The sequence below is a fragment of the Anser anser genome, assembly GCF_964211835.1.
Source record: "Anser anser genome assembly, chromosome: 1".
Lineage (NCBI taxonomy): Eukaryota > Metazoa > Chordata > Aves > Anseriformes > Anatidae > Anser > Anser anser.
Genome location: NC_139720.1, coordinates 182682509 through 182697987, shown reverse-complemented (window position 1 = coordinate 182697987; position 15479 = coordinate 182682509). Strand labels below are relative to the sequence as shown.

At 40.3% G+C, this 15479-nt stretch overlaps 1 long non-coding RNA gene across 1 annotated transcript in view; it reads left to right on the top strand.

Annotated features, from left to right (window-relative positions):
• Positions 1-3300: 3300 nt before the first annotated feature.
• The window catches only part of LOC310880309, a 28647-nt gene continuing 16468 nt past the window's right edge, over positions 3301-15479 (top strand). The window contains exons 1-2 of the long non-coding RNA XR_014571621.1: positions 3301-3389; positions 4110-4305. This is a non-coding gene — a long non-coding RNA (uncharacterized lncRNA). The remainder of the gene's footprint in view (positions 3390-4109; positions 4306-15479) is intronic.

Sequence of the window (15479 nt, the reverse complement as noted above, 5' to 3'; positions counted from 1 at the left end):
TGGATTCATTGTAAAAACCAGAGAGGATTGAGACGCTTTGACTCACCAGGGCACCATGAGGACCTGGATTTCGTCAGTTCAAAATCTCCCACCACAGCCAGATGGTCTGAACCTAATGAACTGAAAACACACCATTCTGCAAGCTTCTGATCTCTCTTGCATAGAGGACATGGTTCTATCATACCATCTGTTCTGAATACATTTAAAAAAATCCTGCTGGAACTTCATAACGCTGCTTCTTGATAGAGTTCCACATTGCATTGTGTCTGCTTTGTCATTGCACCCTACCTTCCTATATATAATTCAATTTAATCACACCTTTATATATAATGAATTTCATTCCTTTGCAGCAAGACTTCTGAAAAGAGAATTTAACTACTGGACTATATACATACCTAAATATTTAGCATTGTCATCTAGTATGAAAGATTTTCTTGCAGATGTAAAAAAATAATATCAAAACTTAAATGTCAGTTGTTGAAAAGAGCTTGCAGAAGATTCTTTTTGTAATAGTCCTGGCTGCGTTTTCAGAATCAGCTACTTGGAGGCAATACTTAGGTACTCAGTGATCATTTTTACATCTTCTGAATGTTGAGAATAATTGTTCATTTATGTTCAATTACAAGTAGCATTCTTGAAAAAGCTAATACTTGGAAAACTATGTCTCAAAAATGTTAGAAAGTTATAAGAAAAGATTATTTTTCCCATGTTTCCAAGGATCATGCTATTTGTCAAAGCCATTATTTCTCACTTCATCTCTAGGGAGTAAGCATTATCATTTTTATTATTTACCCAAGTCACCATATTCAAAGAACATGCAGAAATATTGCTCATTGCACATAATTCTTCCTTTCTTGAAGAATGAGAGCAAAGGCATCAAAGCAGGCTGAGCTAGATGTAGTTTGTCTAATTCAGTAACACAGTCTGTTAAAATCACAGCTGATTCCTGAGCCACCTTGAAGTTTGTTCTAAAAAGCTTTTACTTCTGCTGAAGCTATTTCTTCTTCCAGAAACTATGCCTACCAATTTTCTCCTTATTTCATTGAATGACTAAATGCCTTGGCAGTCCTTTCTGTTGGTTCTGTCCCCCTGTTTTGATCTTCAACTCAAAATAAAGAAAAAACAGGTGAGGGGGAAGAGGGTTGTTGTTTTTATTGTGCTTCTCTGAGCATCCTGAACTCCTCTTCCTCCCATAATATGGTGATTTGGCATGTAGAGAGCTGTTCCCACTTATAAAGCATAAACATGTAAAAAAAAATGGAAGAGAGAATGCTACAATGGCAAGAAATATGAAGCTGAGGAGTGCAGAAAAAGACGGCCATTAGCTTAAGTGCAAATGGTGACCAGAAAAGCATATGCTTTGCTATCTTGTAGACACTTTATTTTTGCTACATTCTTCTCCTCTTCCTTAAAATAAAATAAAAAAATAAATCTAGCAATGTCTGGTGTCTTGCACACAGCATCGAGTATCTATATACATCAAATGGCCTTCATCTGACAGAAATAACAAAATATACAGTAAAGATGTTCACATTCAAACTACTTGTCTAGGCTCTCTTTTTTATAGCCAGTACATGACTATAATTTTGGTATGTGATTCACCTCATGTTAAAATAAATGCCTATCATCGATCACATGAATTGTGTCCTGAAAATACCTATTCCCCATTGCTGCCTGTAAGAGGAACCAGGGAGAACATCTGAGGCACAGATGTCTTTGCTGCAGGCTTCCGAGAATTTGGATCCTACCAACACGCTGGTTTTGAAGGGATAGACTGAGACTGCCTTACTGACCAAAGCTGAACTCAGGCTGAGCAACTTGTCTGCCTGATGCCTCAGATAGTTTCGTTATTATTTTATACTTCCAGCCTTAAGCAGTTTTGTGGTATCACTGTTGTGTTGTTAATAACTGTTCTTATCAACCAGATATTTACACGGGAGGCAGTTCCATGTTGGTACTGGGTAAAGTGACCTCTCTTAATAGCTTCCCTATTATGCTGCAAAAATATTCTGGGTTCTATTGGGCTGAGAGCCATTGGACATGCACAAGCTACTATTGTTTCATTACCATTTCCTCCTCATCATTTTTTTTCCCGGGTTTCCTCATTTTGATATTTGTCCTAGTCACTACTGAGCAGCTGTTTTCAGTGCAGATTCCAGCCCTGGTTATCCCTGCCTATTACCGTTCAGAACTGGTTAATTAGGGTACGTCTCCCTTATCTTAGATGTTGCTTTAATCAGAACTGATTCTGTCCCACTGTGTTTAACACTGATACAATAGACGGTAGGCCAGGACAGATGTGTTTTTCTACCTGTAAAGTGGCCATTTCTGCACTTCCACGCTTTGGAGTCTGCTCATTCAGATCTCCCCTCCCCTCCCCTTCCCTTCCATTTTCTCCTCCTTTTTTTCTGCAGTGAAGCACCAAATATCCTGTGATAACATGAAAGCAATCAGAGCTTATCTGAGCATGACATTAATGAGAGAAGTCATAGGGATCATGTACATGACACCAACCATGCAGGGGGACATAGAAATGGTCAATTTGCATTTAGAAGCTTTATGTGAGATAATCCTTCACTTGTTTTCTCAGGTGCCTGGTGATTTCCCAGTACTTAAACTTGAGCAATGCTTCATTTCATCTTATTACTTTGCATTACTGGGTGATTATGTTCATTTAACATACCCAGAAGCAGTGATAAAGATTAGGGCCCTGCTGTACTAACTCCTTCCAGGGACAAGACAAGAGAAAGCCCCCCTCACTGAAAGCTTCCTGCTCTCATCCTCCAGCTGTGGACGAAATTTCAGAGAAAGCTTCTGCCTTCTGCACTGCGCAGTGCTACCCATGACCATGGTTATTGGTTCCTGGCTATGGGAGGTAGGTGCTGCGCTCTTCTTGGCAGGCTGTCTCCAATTCCTCTCTTCCAGCCCAACTGGAACGTGTTTCCTTCTTCTGACCAAGGCTGCCTGTGCTGACCGTGCTTCTGGCATGGGCACCTCTGCTAAATGCCTGTGCTGGAGGTGCAGGTGTATTGGGACCAATGCAGCTAGGTAGAAAGGTTGAAGCCCCTGCATTCCCCCAGTCCTTTTTCTTTCCATGCCCAGGCAGGATCCGAGTACTCCAGCTCAACCCAAGGGACCGATTTCCCACTTGGCAGTGCAGGGTTAGGGATTTTTTGACTGCCTGCTCTCCCCAGTCCCTGCTTCCTTCCTCATCCTTCTTTTGTCTCTAGCTCATTCTTTGGACATCTAGGGGCTCCTTTTCTCTTCTGTTGACTTTGTTGTTATGTGTTGTTCGTTTTTAGGTACCACTGCTGATGGCCACAAAGATCGGTGGTAAATGGGGTGCGACAGATCATAGACGTGCTCCCTGCAGGCCTTAAAGTGTAAAGGTAATGCATCTAAAAACAAGCAAGCAAACAGAGGAGAAAACAACGAAATCAATCACAGGCTAGAGGGGAGTGCATTGCAGTCAATATGCTTTTTGGAATATGGGCCTTTGAAAGGCTTGCCTGAAGCAGAAAGAAACTTGAAGCACATTAGTTAAAGGATAGTACAGGCTCTTGGGGGAGACTAAATAGAGTTTTCCTTCCTTTTATTTGTTCCTGTCTTCACAATGACTTTAGCAGAAGGTAGTCAAGGATGGGGAGCTCATAGTTGGAGCAGATGATGATGATGTGAACATCCGTCATTTCTGGATGAGCCCAGTCTCCTGTATACAGAAGCATCACTCTAGATCCAGATTGCTCCTATGCCCACGTGAGGTTTATACATTCTGGGCCCTGGGTATATATTGATGGTGGATAAATACATCTGTTCATTCATCATTAACAGATTAGTTAGTTTCAAATCACAAGTCGTCAACAATTGTAAATGTAACAGCTTTCTGTCAGCAAACGTTATTTGAAAGAAATGAAGTGATTTCATGGTTGTGTACTGTGGTTGTGTCAAAATATTTGAGGGAAATTATCAAAATATTTGTTTTATAAAAGGTTGCAACATTTCAGTTTGACTTTATTATCACACTCGTTTGATTCAAATTGAGACAGCCAAAACAAAATCTGTAAGAACAGTCAAAGTGAGGTATTTTTTGTTTTTCTTTTGTGATGTAGGATGAAACCAAATGCCAGTGCCTTGAAGTTCCCCCAGGAAAGAAATCTGAATTTCACTAGGTTGAATTTTAATATTAACAACATAACATTATCTACATAAGCAGCTTGAATTCCTCATCTGTGCTGGAAAGCAAATGAGAACCAGACTTCCTAACACTGGATCTACATATAGAGAAGAAAGAGGCACCATTTCCGAGTAAGTACCATTTACTCTCTCTCCTGCTCCAGGCTGCACTTGATTAGCTCAATATTGTGATTAAAACCCATCTTGTCTTCATCTTTAGATACAGATCCACTCTGGGAATAGCGGGAAGAATGCTGTCTTTGTTTAGGACGTGTCTTCCCCTGCCAAACATATAGCTTATCCAAACAAAATGTAATAATTTCTTTCATTTAATACTGAACATTTGCTCTAATATTTGTTCACTTTTCCAGAACTGTCTTAATTAAACTGCTGTAATCTATGTTTTCATACCAAACTTAGTGATTTCATTATTCAGAAGACACGGAGTTGGCACACATTCTGAAGCTTCCAAAGTTGGGGTGTTTTATGGAAATGAAAACTTATCATTTCTGGAGGCACATAAGAAGAATTAATTTTGTGTAATGTGAAATTAACTCCTTCTGAAAATGTTGCTGTTTTGTCTCTGGTTGAAAAAAAAAGCACACTAGCATATGAACCATATTAACTGGCTTCTCTGCTGTTTGACAGTCACTGGCAGGAAAATTTCAATCCAAGTGCAAAGTAAAGATATGAAAAAAGTCCATTGCATTGACAGGAAAGATTCCTGTTTCTTCTTTATCTTTTTAAGGGTTGTCTGGATCAAGCCTTGCATGTCAAAGCAGGAATGATGATAAAGGAAACACCTTTATCATTTCTGCATCACTTAAAAAAATACATTAAACTCTAGGAACAACAACAGCCTAAAATCCTCCTGAGCCTGCCCATATCAGACACTTCTCTCCGGCTCAGCAATCCTACCTGGTGCCTGAATCCAGGAAAATGTTCTAGGACAATTCTGATTTAAATCAGAACCCTTTGAAATAGGATTCCTCATGTGTTTGTCATTTAACACACTTAGCCATTTCTGCTTTGTAACACTTAACAGTTGGATCACAGGACAAAAATCTGACCAGATCCCTTTCTTTTACAACTCCATATACATTTAGCTAAGAGATATATTTATCTTTAGGTGGATAAGGAGAAATGTATGGGTAAGTTTTACTTCTTGCCATAGAAAGTGTGGTCCTCTTTGATATACCAGGTTCTACAGGGAAAACAGAGTGGTTGGTACCTCAGCATTTGGTAGTATTTTGGGAAGTCTGTGACTTTCAATAGCTGGGGACATAGACTGTATCTCACCCCCATCTCCCAGTTACTAGAAAAACACTTGCTAAAACAATTCATTAATAGGTTTTGGACCACATTCCCAAGGAGTCGTCCAAACTGCACTTATTTCAGTTACCTTTTGTAATGATATAGTTAATGATCTCACTAGTTTAGTGCACAGTGAACTATACAGGTCTGTAGCCACCATTCAAAGAAATTATCTCAATTACTTTAAGGTAATTTTCCCTCAAATCAAAGCAAAATATGGAAGGTCTATTGCTTAATTGGCCACAGAGAAAATGAAAACTGTCTGAGAATAGTTTTGCATTGGTCTAGGGAAAAGGAAGGGGAGTTCTCTGATCCTGAGCCTTCAAGGCTGATAGGAGAGTCAAGCTTAGAAGGAGAGTGAAAATGGTGCCAAAATCAGGCAGGTGTTGTAACTGGGTGGTCTAAATACATTGCTCACTGTGGACACACCAGAACCCTAGTCAAACTGCAGTTAGCTCTTAGGTACTAAATAATCATGGGAATATGCGGTTTTCCACTGCTGAAAGTCTGGGAACTGGGCTTTTTTTGTCCCCAGGTCTTATCAAAAGACAGTCACTTCTTGGTGCAGCTGTATTCCAGGAGTGCTTCCCAATGCCACCCTCTCTGTGCTCAAATGTTTCAGTCTCACCGTCACTTGTATTCTTGCTGAGCATGTGTACACCTCTTTGCACTTACACTTTGAAAAAGTGCATTTATGAGAAAAACTGGCTTCCTTGAGTTAATGGATTAGTGAGTGTCCTCGTTGAAGCACTCTCAACCTATCCATTACTTCACTTATTAGATCCTCTCTGCTGAGATGACCAGAGAAATAGGAAACCTCCTGTAACCTCTTTAATAATTTTTTTTGGTGCAGTACCAGTGAGGTCCAACAGATTCTTATGAAGTCTTTCAATGTCGTTGCTCTTTTTATCTACTTCCTGGGTATGGGCTTGAGAGAAGGATTGCTCATCTCTCCACAGAAGCAGGCTGGAATTAACCTGTCAGTGGTGGGACTGTGTGTGCTCTGGCAATGTAATTTAGCAGGTCATCAGTCTGTAATGAAGATTCAGGTTCCTTCTAGCATTTGATTCATTTGAGATGGCTGAGTGCTTTGTCTCCTTTCTTTATTGCATGTTTTTTATATAATTGTTCCAACTTACGGATAAGTACATTAGCTCTGCTATTTAAATGCCATACAGTGCTTGTCTTTATTCAAAGCCTGCTGCTGTTATCAAACTGAAAATGGAAATGTGAGACACTTTCACAGCAATAGTAGACCTCCAGTCTAGGTTACCCTTTTATGCTTTACTCAGTCAGTAACCTGAAGCACAAAGTGCACAACCATGTACCCCTCACCACTGAAATCCTCCTGCAGTGAGGCAAGGCTTAGCAAGGGAAAGTTAAGCAGGAGCATAAACACTTGACCTCTCATTTCTTAGCTCTAATTATTTATACTCGTGTAACCACTAGCTTCAGGCTGAAGGTAGGAGTGTGAGTGCTGTAACTTTTCTAAAAATAACCACTTCTGGGCTTGAAGGATGTTGTCTTCTTTTGAAAGCACTTCATCTGACAACTGGTTTTGGATAGTGCTCTGCGTATGGGTCTTTATGGCACAAAGAAGATGCTTTTAAATCATTGGAACAATGCTTATCTCCTCTTGACCTTTGCAGGCACTCCTGACTCTGCTATTACTTCAGTCTTATTTTAAGTGTCACACAATTTGCAGAAACAGTTCTCCACTCAGCTGAGGTCATTGCTTGGCTTCTGTTAACCTTTTTTTTGTTCTATTTCCTCCTATTGTTTAAAAGTTATTATGAATGACGTGGTTCTGAATATATAAAATTTCCTTAACAGTCAATACCCCCATTTGCAGTTTCACTGTTTAGATTTCCTTATGTGCTTGATGTGCACCAAAACAAGACAGGAAGCCAGCAAGCCAAGCATGTCCTGGTGGGAGATCCTTAACTTTTACCATTCAGCAACCTGTAAACTGCCTGTCAAGGACTCAGCCTATACGGGATTAGATAAAATGGGATTAAGAAGCATTCAGAATAAGCTCAGGATGAAACATAAGTGCTTTGTAATTTGTTTATAGCAGGGGAAAGAATTAGTATTGATGGTTCTTCTTTATGTTTTGAGTAGTTGCAGTCAAATTTTGCATACACCAAATGCATAATTTTAGACAGGGCTAATTGTTGTGCTGCTTAGTAAAGGTGTTTTATATGTATCATGCTTAGACCCCATTTTCAGTTGTTACTTATGTTGTTTCTTAATCATTTGAAGTCAAGCTTTGCCTCCCAGGTCTTACTCAGGTGGAGTTACAGAGTTTTGCTTCTCCTTTACTTGGCTTGCAGTCTGCGTTGAGAACATGCCATTTATTCTTCTCATGAAAAGCAGTTAAAGATTCCCACTTACCCACCGTTGAAAAACAAACTTGTATGTGCTCAAGAGAGTTTGCTACAGCTTGATTTTCCTTGTCCTGCTGTTTTCAAGGAAGACACTTTCTCTAAGGCAGACTCTGTGCCATCAGAGCTTTTAAACGATGTCCAAACTGATCAAGCACCTCTAGCCCAGTGTAGATAGGACCTGAGTTTTTGTCTTGCTACTTCTGAACCACTGAAGCAATCTGAGACAAATCTGTCTATCCTCCCAGCCTATGCTTCATGCAAGGGTGAGGCACCAGTGTAGTCTCACTCCCAAGGCTTCAAAGTGATAAGTTCCTATTGCAAATCTATGGGCTGCTCTAAATAACATGGTCCTGTACAATTTCTTTGGTGTCTTTCTGGTGGTCAGGGTAGATGGATGGAAGAATCTCTTAAGCATGTGGCCCGTCTTCCTTGTCTAAGAAAAGGTGGGAAAAGTATCTGTGGGAGGAGCTGTACTGTCAAAATCCTTAAAAATTCAATACAAGAGGTTTTAGGATTGCTTTCTGCCACAACATCATTGTTAAGCCATCTGAACAGCACTGGAATATATCTTCATGGATTAAAGAGGGAAAAAAAAAACACAACACCCTATCTATTTATTTTACTTCAGATATTACAAACCTTTATTTGAAATCCTCCACTTCCATAAACTTCACAAAATGATAAATGTTTCCTTATCTTCCTTATCCTTCTGACACCTTCTTCTCCTTGCAAGTCTCCAACTGAAACTCACACTGTGACCACCACTACATCTTCCTCAGTAGAATTAATGAGATTTAACACATCTGCATTTGCAAACAGACGACTGTCCCTGATGCAGGGGTAGTTTGTGTCATAATCTCCTAAGAAGCATGTTACAGAAATTGTACATGAGTTGTAAAGAAAACTTTGTGTGAAATAGAAAAGGAAGATCTCAGGGTTCAAGTGCTTGGAGGATAATGCAGTCTCTCAAAATTAGACTCTTTGTTTGATATTGAAATAGCTTTCATGTGTGACAGGAGAGAATTAGTCATCTTTCTCTAAAATGAATCGATCACCAGCCACCTGCTGTTCTAGCTGTCATGAACTGTCCTCTCTTTCAGTTTAAAAACAAAACAAAACAAATCTGTTTTTAGACTGTCAGAGCTTAAAGAAAATAATAATCAAGATGAATAACCTCTTGGTTTTCCACTGCCATGGAATGGACATCAGTCACCCACTGGTGCCAGATGTTATTGTAAGCCCCATGTTTTCTGCATGCTGGTGATAGTAAACAGCTGTGTGGTCCTCTGGGGAACACTGGGGCTCTAGCACACAGTGCAGATTTGCATAAAATCATTTTCTGTCACTCTTAGGATTGTATTCAGATTCAAGGCTGAGGTCGGAGAGGTGTGAAGCAGGTAGAGGTTTGAGTGCCAGAATCCCAGGTCCCTCAGTGATTAGGACAGGATTCCCATTCTTTGCCGACCTCTTCTTGCTGTGACCAATCCAAGGCATCCTCCTTACAGGTTCTGCTACTATTTTCCACTGTCTGGGTTTGTCTGCTGTGTCTAAATTAGCAGAGAATGGCAACATTAACACTAGAATGCTAAATAGTGCAGTGTTAGTCAGGCAAAACTAACTGTCTTCTATGGTGCTGCCAGAGAGAAGCAAAGAACCAGAGCTATAAAGGGGGTGAAAATGAGAGGGACTTCTTGGAGGGTATGTAAGAATCAACTGCTAGCCCATGAAGCACACAGTGAATCCCCATTATTCACCGTTCCCCACGAATAACCCTGATACTGTAATATGCAGAAAAATGAGTTAATCTTATAACTTAAGAAGATTTGGAGAAAGAAAATAATCCATAATGGAAAGAAGAAATACAGTCTTGTATTTGGGTAATCTTCGGGATATAGGTGAAACTGATGGCTGTGGATATATGAAGGGTTTTCTCTCTGTGCTCTGGGTGGGAAATATCTGAGAAGCAGGAGGGCCTGAGGACAAATGGGCTAGCAGCCATAAAGGTAATATAAATCGTTGTTTTGTTCCCTCTGTGCTTTGCTTTGATTTTCCCCTGTTTGAGCTATTTTTAAGGCCCCCAAAAGAGAAGGAGGATGACCTTAGACTGTTCCCTCATTTTTTTGCTCATTATTTAGGTCTAGTTTCTGCCACAGCTGTTTTGGTCTTTTATTTTCCAGTTTACTGTTCCTCTTGTTTACCAGTCATGATTTCAGCATGTTTCCTTGTGTTGTGCTTGGTCCAATTTGTCTTAAACCTGAGTTTCCCACAGAACAGCAGGAGTAGCTGCAGCAGAACTCAGCAGCAGCCATCTGCTTGAATATTTACCCACCTTCCCAGCGAGATTTTGAGTCTGTTCCTGAATTCTCAGCTGCTACAGAGGTGTTGTTATCAGTATCCCACATAACAAAAAGAAGGCCAGCTTGGTTGCATCTGCAGGGTGGTGGTTGGAGAGTTGCTGCACGGAGACACACTTCCAAGGTAAATGATTCAGGCAATGGGGATCCTTGCAGAAAAATTCTTTGATGCTAGAGGCAGTCACTGGCACTGCGGGCAGTAGCATCACAGGACGCCTACCGTAGGGCTGAGATGTTATTTGCTCATTGCTAAAGACACTGCTAGCGATGGAGCGGGGATATTTGATCAAGTCTAAGCTCTTCCCTTCCAGCCCATGCACTTTGGCAAGCTCTGTGCATCAACAAAGAAGGAAATTGACTCTGGTACTATGAAACAGAGAAAAAAAAATCAATAACACACAATTATCAGCAGTTCCAGCCCAATAGCCAGAATCCTGCACTGCATCAAAAACAAAATCATGGAATCCAATATTGGAGCATTAGCTCCATCTGAATATTGCACCTTTGATCTCATGTTGTCTTCAGTTTCCTCTATTATTTTGTGTATTTTTTGTTTTAGTAAGGAGACAATGTGGAAGATGTAAGCTCCACTGCATTTCTGACTGTGCCATTTTAATAGCTGGAAACAGGCAATGGGCAGGAAGAGCCCTCCTGAGCATCGAAGTCACTTGATGTTGCTGCAAACATGACATATCAACTGGTTGAGCTCTGTCTTAACGCTGATTAGGTTTTGTGCCCCTGCTTTGACCAAAAGTTTGCTTTACGACCTCCTCCTCTAAAGTTGAGACCTTCCTATTTCCATGTTAAATGTGTGCACAGTCAGTCACTTTAGTGTGTTTTTTGAAAAGTAAGTTAAAAAGCCAATGACTTTTTATATATATATAAAATATTTTCTCCATCCTATCTGGGTTTAACCTAGCTCTCAGTCTTCTTGCTGCAAAGATACACAAATCAAGTTACTTTCATTTTCTCCCAGAACATAAACTACTTATTGCTTTGGCCACCTGAACAGTGCTGTTTTGCATCTGTTTAATTCTGAACTCAAATTCTTGAATATGGATGACTAGAATTTTACCCAGTTCTCCAGTCTTTTGTACAACACCCAAGCATCTTCTCATGTCCTTCTCCATTAAGAATTTTTGCCAAGCAAACAGCAGAAATGTTTGCAATTAGTCACTATATAGATATTTCCAGGAACAGATGATTTAAATAGCTCCCTTCTTTTCTAATAATGGTTTGTCTTCAGAGAAGAACTTGCAGACCTACTTTCATGTACTCTTCCATTTAATATAAATTCACCTTCCTAGTCCTTGCAATTTATTTTTAATGATCAAATCTTCTAAAAATGGTTTCAGCAATTACAAGACCAATACAAAATCGCGTACGATCTGCCTTTTTATGTTTCATTTTTTTTATGGCTATTTGGTGGAGAACTTTGCAACCCAAGTCATTTAGAAGTAATTGGCCCTCCTGTCACATGTATCCTACAGTCTTTATCTAGGATATTGAAGTGTGCCTTACTGATGCAGTTATTAGTAAAACTCTCTATCTATTAGCATTACCTAAATACTTACAACAGCTATATGCCAGCATGAAATTATATAGTGGTTTATCAACCTGGTAAAACTTCTTTCCTTTTCTTTTCCTTCCAATAGATCAAGACAGGTACTGTTTTGTCCATACCATTGTTTCTACCTTTACATTTTTACACTCCGGTCCTTTGTTGATCCACCCCACTGACTTTATCTTCGTCTCTGCCTTTCTGCAGTCTGCAGTTTGACATTTCCCAGTCTGTTTGCCAGGCTTCCTGCATCAGTGCACGTTTGGGAAGCATTCTCATTGGTCACATTCAGCAAACCTTCCAGGAGAGGAGCAGTCCCTTGGAAGCGCTATCTGTTGCCTGACTTTGGTCCCTATCAGCATGAACTTTTCCTTCCTTCCTCACTCTCCACCAGCTGTTACCATATTCTTGGTTATCTGATTTGTTTTTCCTGAGAACTAAAACCAAACCTTCATTTTTCTAGCTTAAATTCCTTTCTGTGAGCCATGGAAATCCTGTCTTGTAGGAATTCAGGATTCACTAAGATCCATCTTTGTTCCATAAGTGCCTCACTGCAGCTAGTTTCTCCCAAAAGTTCTCAGATCTGATTTTCTCGGTCTGCTTTGTAACAAAAACATGAAACCCTGTAGACCGCTTGAAGGTGTCCCACTCTGCAGGCAATGCAATAACAGCTTATATTTCAGCACAGAAGCATTAACAAAAATAAATAAATAAATAAGTATTTTTGGTATTAAATGCCATATAACAAACTAAAATCCCATTTGTGCAATAGCCATATGAGTGGTACTGATTTTATTTTCCAGAAATCTCTTGTCTCCAAATCAACAGTTCTAACACCCAATCTCCCAATGTTCAATACAAGTTAAGCTTGTCCTTGTACGTTGAAAAGTGTTGCTTGCAAAAGGACAGAGTCATTTATATTAAGGACATATCTTCACTGAAGAGTGAGCACACACAAAATTCCATTTGTGTTGCTTTGTTCACTTCAGTGATGTGTAAACCCATGTCTTAGTTTGAGCTCTTGGCTCTGCTCACCAGCTGTGCCAATCCCAGACGATACTGGCATTGCAGGAAAATTTACTTGGAAGTGCTGTTACCCTTCCTGGTCAGGAGATCAAGCCAACAATGGGGAGGGATATGTTGTTGTGGCAGAGAATGAAAGTCATGTTTCAGGAAAAAAAGGATTCTGATGGCATTTTGCATTGATGCAGAAGCATGTCATGTTGTGGAAATGTGTGCAGTGAAGATGGCCAACAAAATCCCCCTGAGCTGGCTGGCTGTCATTTTACAAGGCAGCCTTGAGCCCAGACTGACACTACCACATGGTGTATTTAGAATAATCATCAGTAATTCAACAGAAGCAGTATCAGACAGACACTACTGATCTGTCAAGTGCTGAGCTGCTTTCTGTGGTCATCCTGAGCACAGCCTTCAGCATGCTATTTATTTCCTATGTTAAGGCTGCTCTTTTGGGAGTCCTTTTGTTGTCTGTTTAGAAATTTCAGTTTCTGATTTCTGGGTTCTTCCCAAATGATGAGTCTTACTGTTCCCCTATCAAAAGCTTAATGCATGTAAGGTCAGGTCAAGGCAAGCTTCCAGGCTGTCAGGAGAGAGCTCCTGTTCAAATCTGGCACACGACTGACAGAAGCACCGCACAGCAATGAGCAGGATTTGGTCTTTAAATGCTGCATCAACCCAGGTAACTTCCAGTGCCAAAAGGAGGAGTTAAGGGGACAAGAATACAAGGCCGTTTTATCAATTTGCGGGACAGGATGGCAGGAGTAATAACAGTCTTTGAGTTCATCTACAAGGTAGTCAATCTGCCAGTCTGGGCCAAATCCAAAGCAAATCTCAAATCCTCAGCTGTTTGTACTGCAGCCCCCCGATAAGGGATCTCTCTCCCTCGTGAATGGCAGAGGAAAGCAGTCTTTGTGCAGAAGCCCAGACTAATCCTGCTGCCAAGACCTACCCTAAAGAAACAGTTCCCCCAGAGGTGTTGTGGAGAGGTTGTGAGCAGAAGACATGCAGGTGAGTTTACAGGCTTGGAGCTGGTCTGAACAAAAAAACTCCAAAATAACTGGATGTAGTAAGTTAGCACTCCTGAAGAATACTAAATAATGTATGGACATTCGATTCCCTATTTTAGGCATTGTTATCCACTGTAGCTTGGTGAGAGGCGTTATTTAGCTGCACCAGTAACGTTTTCTGTTCGGTGAGCCAGTGGAGATGCACAGCGGACTGATGCCACGCCAGGAGAGGGGTATGGAAGTTGTTTGCATTTCTCTCACTTGCTCAGCTCAGCAAACGTGGCTGAACTTTAAGGCGCCAGTAACAGCAGTGAAGGTGATGGAATAGGGTTCATGTGGACCCTTCAATCTGTTTCACAAGTCCTCGGAAAAGAGTATGAGTCAAACAAATGTGAAGTTCAGGTCAGAGTCCCTGTGGAACACTTGCATTCAGCTTTCATTTTGGAAGAATAAGTGCCTTAAATACTGTTCAGGCTACAGTGAAGAAATAATCAAAATTGTTGAATTTGAGCAACTTTGATTTTTTGTCTGATTAACTTCAGACAAGCTAATCTTGTTTCCAGTCTATCTCACTGGGCCAGGAGGATGTGGTTGAACCATCTCAAACCATCCAGGTCAAGGATTAAGGGGTTAGCCCCTCCTGGTGAGAAGAGTCACTCTCAAAAGTACCTTTTAGCTTGAACAGATGTTCTCTGTACTCTGTACTCTGATGTCTCCTTGGTTATGAGATTTCCTGCAGTTAAGCGTTATACATGTCTAGATAAGTTGAGTATCCTCTCCTTGCAATGTGAGGAACGCACTGACTTGCTTCTTCAGTTTGTTAGTCGAAACTTTGGGGCCATTTATGGAGAATGATTACATCCCGATTCCTCTTACTTTTCTTAACGTTAAGTTTCTTTTCCAACCAGTGAAGTAAAGGTAAGGAATAAGGAGTGAAGAAGGATTTATTTGAAGCTCTTGCTTGACAATAGGTAGAGAGATTTCTAAGCACCTTAAAGTCATTGCTTCTATTTTTCAACCAGTATGTTAAATGGTAACAAGGTGCTACCTGGAGCTGTGAAGAGGGAAATCCTAACACAGATACATGATTAAACTATGTGACAGTGCATAATCTGCATCATAAACTTATTATTATATGCACCTCTAAAATACTATGATTTATGTGTATATCTCAAGTTTTCCTAAGCACTTAAATATGAATCTCAGTTTATAGTGATTCTAATTTATAGGTATTAGTTGGTGGGACTCAAGTTCTTCCTGCAGGTCAGGAGTAGTCCAGTGCACTGCTACAAAGCAGTCTCAGTAGGTGCCTTTCCCAGCCTTTGCATTGTCAGAATGTTTTTGTCATTTCATGTCCTTTCTGTGGCTCAGAAAAATTGACTAGGTATGACAGTCTGTGCAGAGATTTCCTGTTTGTAGCATGGTTCCTGCAAAGAGAGGTAACACGTAACAGATTTCAGTGTAGCAAGTCCTGGTTTCAAAGGAACTCCTCATTACTGCCATGGGTATATCCTGTGGCTCCTGTGTCAGACTATTTTGATGGACCTGGTTGCTGGAAATACAACAGAACAAACACATACATAATTAGTGCATGAAATTACCTAGAATCCATTCACAGGTAATTGTTAATACAAATATCTGATCAGACATTGCTCCAGGGACA